General features: G+C 55.3%; 2 non-coding genes across 2 annotated transcripts; both read right to left on the bottom strand.

Annotated features, from left to right (window-relative positions):
• Nucleotides 1-143: 143 nt before the first annotated feature.
• On the bottom strand, nt 144-298 carry LOC124733777. Its single transcript, XR_007009128.1, has one exon. It is a non-coding gene; the product is annotated as a 5.8S ribosomal RNA (ribosomal RNA).
• A 351-nt stretch (nt 299-649) lies between these two features.
• LOC124733751 lies at nt 650-2,558 on the bottom strand. The gene has a single exon (XR_007009115.1). It is a non-coding gene; the product is annotated as a small subunit ribosomal RNA (ribosomal RNA).
• Between the last annotated feature and the right edge of the window lie 2,442 nt (nt 2,559-5,000).

Raw genomic sequence — 5,000 nt, 5'->3', positions numbered from 1 at the left:
TACCGAGAAAGTACCGGTATGCGAACCGCCAGGCGACGGGCGCGCATCGCACGTTTGAGGAGACGCGGCCGGCCCCACAGGCGGCCGCGACACTCCCAGGTCTGCGAAGCGGGGCAAACGCCGCGCGCTTCAGTATACGTAGCCGACCCTCAGCCAGACGTGGCCCGGGAACGGAATCCATGGACCGCAATGTGCGTTCGAAACGTCGATGTTCATGTGTCCTGCAGTTCACATGTCGACGCGCAATTTGCTGCGTTCTTCATCGACCCACGAGCCGAGTGATCCACCGTCCTGGGTGATCTTTTCTCAGTTTCCGCCGTCTCTTTCGAGACGGTCGCATAGGCGGGAGTGAGGCGTGTGGCGGCCCCTGTTCCAGCGTTCTGTGTCCAACGGCCTCACGGCCGACGGGCGTCGTACGGCTCCACACCGGAGCGGACAGGCACTCGGGCGAAAGTCATTCAAAACCGGCGCCAGGCGCCAGGTGCCGCAGGCCAGCCGCTCCAGCGCTTCAGCGCTCGTACCACACAACATTGCCGCTAGTTTTGAGAGGCACGCGTGGTTCCGCACGCGGCGCACGGCTACGGCGAGCCGTACAGGTAGCGTGTTGCGCGACACGACACGCACATCGAAAGACATGCAGTCTAGTCGGTAATGATCCTTCCGCAGGTTCACCTACGGAAACCTTGTTACGACTTTTACTTCCTCTAAATGATCAAGTTTGGTCATCTTTCCGGTAGCATCGGCAACGACAGAGTCAATGCCGCGTACCAGTCCGAAGACCTCACTAAATCATTCAATCGGTAGTAGCGACGGGCGGTGTGTACAAAGGGCAGGGACGTAATCAACGCGAGCTTATGACTCGCGCTTACTGGGAATTCCTCGTTCATGGGGAACAATTGCAAGCCCCAATCCCTAGCACGAAGGAGGTTCAGCGGGTTACCCCGACCTTTCGGCCTAGGAAGACACGCTGATTCCTTCAGTGTAGCGCGCGTGCGGCCCAGAACATCTAAGGGCATCACAGACCTGTTATTGCTCAATCTCGTGCGGCTAGAAGCCGCCTGTCCCTCTAAGAAGAAAAGTAATCGCTGACAGCACGAAGGATGTCACGCGACTAGTTAGCAGGCTAGAGTCTCGTTCGTTATCGGAATTAACCAGACAAATCGCTCCACCAACTAAGAACGGCCATGCACCACCACCCACCGAATCAAGAAAGAGCTATCAATCTGTCAATCCTTCCGGTGTCCGGGCCTGGTGAGGTTTCCCGTGTTGAGTCAAATTAAGCCGCAGGCTCCACTCCTGGTGGTGCCCTTCCGTCAATTCCTTTAAGTTTCAGCTTTGCAACCATACTTCCCCCGGAACCCAAAAGCTTTGGTTTCCCGGAGGCTGCCCGCCGAGTCATCGGAGGAACTGCGGCGGATCGCTGGCTGGCATCGTTTATGGTTAGAACTAGGGCGGTATCTGATCGCCTTCGAACCTCTAACTTTCGTTCTTGATTAATGAAAACATACTTGGCAAATGCTTTCGCTTCTGTTCGTCTTGCGACGATCCAAGAATTTCACCTCTAACGTCGCAATACGAATGCCCCCGCCTGTCCCTATTAATCATTACCTCGGGTTCCGAAAACCAACAAAATAGAACCGAGGTCCTATTCCATTATTCCATGCACACAGTATTCAGGCGGGCTTGCCTGCTTTAAGCACTCTAATTTGTTCAAAGTAAACGTGCCGGCCCACCGAGACACTCAATAAAGAGCACCCTGGTAGGATTTCAACGGGGTCCGCCTCGGGACGCACGAGCACGCACGAGGCGGTCGCACGCCTTCAGCTCGCCCCACCGGCAGGACGTCCCACGATACATGCCAGTTAAACACCGACGGGCGGTGAACCAACAGCGTGGGACACAAATCCAACTACGAGCTTTTTAACCGCAACAACTTTAATATACGCTATTGGAGCTGGAATTACCGCGGCTGCTGGCACCAGACTTGCCCTCCAATAGATACTCGTTAAAGGATTTAAAGTGTACTCATTCCGATTACGGGGCCTCGGATGAGTCCCGTATCGTTATTTTTCGTCACTACCTCCCCGTGCCGGGAGTGGGTAATTTGCGCGCCTGCTGCCTTCCTTGGATGTGGTAGCCGTTTCTCAGGCTCCCTCTCCGGAATCGAACCCTGATTCCCCGTTACCCGTTACAACCATGGTAGGCGCAGAACCTACCATCGACAGTTGATAAGGCAGACATTTGAAAGATGCGTCGCCGGTACGAGGACCGTGCGATCAGCCCAAAGTTATTCAGAGTCACCAAGGCAAACGGACCGGACGAGCCGACCGATTGGTTTTGATCTAATAAAAGCGTCCCTTCCATCTCTGGTCGGGACTCTGTTTGCATGTATTAGCTCTAGAATTACCACAGTTATCCAAGTAACGTGGGTACGATCTAAGGAACCATAACTGATTTAATGAGCCATTCGCGGTTTCACCTTAATGCGGCTTGTACTGAGACATGCATGGCTTAATCTTTGAGACAAGCATATGACTACTGGCAGGATCAACCAGGGAGCTGCGTCAACTAGAGCTGAGCAGCCGGCCGCCCGGGAGTGTGTCCCGGGGGCCCGCGCGAACACGCAAGCGTCCGCTCAATCATTCTGCAAACAGGAGGAGGCTGAGCTCCCCTGCACAATACACCTCGAAACCCTCTCAGGTCCCGGCGGCGCGCAGCGCCGTCCCAAGTACTTGGTCGGGTTCGAGAGAGGCGCAATCGCCCGGAGTTAGGCGAGTAGACGCTTTCGGTGCGACCACCCGTGCTCCCAACTGAGCTTGCCGCTGCCGACAGAGGCCCGGGAGCGTGCTGTCGTGGCATTGCCGGCGGGAGACAACACGCGCCACCTACGGTGACCGGCAGCTCCAACGCCAGCGCCACAGAAGGACAAAAGCCCCACTTGGGTGCCGAAGCGAACTCTCCCAGCACAGCGCACGCGCCAACACATCCGCACAGCTGCGATACAAACCACCAGCGAGAACCGCTGGGGCGACCGAGCAGCAGACGGCGTCGCGGCGCCGAGCGCCGGGCGGCGGCGCATCCTCAACGCACACAGTCCTCAATCGGACCAGCACACTGAAGATGTCCACCGCGCTTCGCACCGGGCCCGCGAGGACCTACTTTGGCCGCACGGCGCCGCGCGCAGGGTGCGCCGGCGCGCAGCTGCGACGCCTGCCGCGTCCGTCGGCCGGCGCGCCTGCCACTGGCCGCCCCCACCAGCCGGCTGTAGCGCGTGCGCCCACGCACCGCGCGGCCAGCACGCCGGGAGGCGCCCCCTCACCGGCCGGGGACGGTCCCACCCAGCCACCGCCGCGTATCGCTTCACACCCAGATGCCGTTCAGTTTCGTCGGCATGGTGGGTATCGCTGGAACAACCGGTTAGTACCTCAACCTATCGTCGCCATCACCGATTCACCCCTAGCGAGAACAACCGCACCACAACAGGTTACCATTTGTTCATTTGCGTAACTTCACCAGAAAACGCAGGCGTCCATCGCCATTTGCAACTTCAACGATTATTGCATGCCTGTGTCAGGTGTCACGCCACACTACGTCTGCCCACATACACGCAACAAAATGTGCACGCCTAGACAATACGTGGAAGGTGGCCCCCGTACGTATGCGATGTCCATTGCTCGAACGACTGTCAACCGGCCTCTGTAGCATGTCGCAGATATGGAACGCGGTGCACCATGCCATCACGGTGTGTGAGGAGAGACGACTAGGTCCGAATACATCAACAGACAGCTCATGCTGATCGCCATCCACGGCGTCCGTTCCTCCCACACGTCTCTATGGCGTACCACACTGCAATCCAGCTCTCATAGGGAGACGACACGTAGCTGCGTGCACAATATTTGCACTGTATGGTCCGCCGTTTTTGGGCGCAGTCGTTGTGCGGTCACACATGTGCCACGATGTATCATTCAGTACATAAGGACGAATGTGCAGTACAGATTGTGGTTCACGCGTACGACATCAGCGGACAGTTGACACAGGCCGCACCACAACGTAGCCTGAGTACGTCGCATGCGAAGGGCATTGAACATGCAAACTTCTCACCAACCAGCTTGCGAAGGCAGGGGGCAAGGTGGGGACGTGGGGAGGGGCGGCATGTACGTCCTGCTGCCATCCACATTACAGTGTACAGCAGGAGCATGTGGAAAGTGAGCAAGACTTGCAAGGTGTTTAACATGAAGCGATACACAGGGGTGCGGGCAGTGCGAGTAGCGAACTATATTGCGAGGGTTGCGGGTGGGCAACACTACAGTAATTGAACGAGTCGTATAACAATTACAGAGCAGGTTTAGGCGACAACGTGGGTTACGTTAAGGCGACAACATGGGTTAGGTTAAGGCACAACATGGGTTAGGTTAAGGCACAACATGGGTTAGGTTAAGGCACAACATGGGTTAGGTTAAGGCACAACATGGGTTAGGTTAAGGCACAACATGGGTTAGGTTAAGGCACAACATGGGTTAGGTTAAGGCACAACATGGGTTAGGTTAAGGCACAACATGGGTTAGGTTGAGGCACAACATGGGTTAGGTTAAGGCACAACATGGGTTAGGTTGAGGCACAACATGGGTTAGGTTGAGGCACAACATGGGTTAGGTTGAGGCACAACATGGGTTAGGTTGAGGCACAACATGGGTTAGGTTGAGGTACAACATGGGTTAGGTTAAGGTACAACATGGGTTAGGTTAAGGTACAACATGGGTTAGGTTAAGGTACAACATGGGTTAGGTTAAGGTACAACATGGGTTAGGTTAAGGTACAACATAGGTTAGGTTAAGGTACAACATAGGTTAGGTTAAGGTACAACATAGGTTAGGTTAAGGTACAACATAGGTTAGGTTAAGGTACAACATAGGTTAGGTTAAGGTACAACATAGGTTAGGTTAAGGTACAACATAGGTTAGGTTAAGGTACAACATAGGTTAGGTTAGGTTAGGTTAGGT

The sequence above is a fragment of the Schistocerca piceifrons genome, unplaced genomic scaffold (assembly GCF_021461385.2).
Source record: "Schistocerca piceifrons isolate TAMUIC-IGC-003096 unplaced genomic scaffold, iqSchPice1.1 HiC_scaffold_1408, whole genome shotgun sequence".
In the NCBI taxonomy this organism is placed as follows: Eukaryota; Metazoa; Arthropoda; class Insecta; order Orthoptera; family Acrididae; genus Schistocerca; species Schistocerca piceifrons.
The sequence above is the reverse complement of the archived record's forward strand: the minus strand, read 5'-3'. Positions and strand labels throughout refer to the sequence as shown.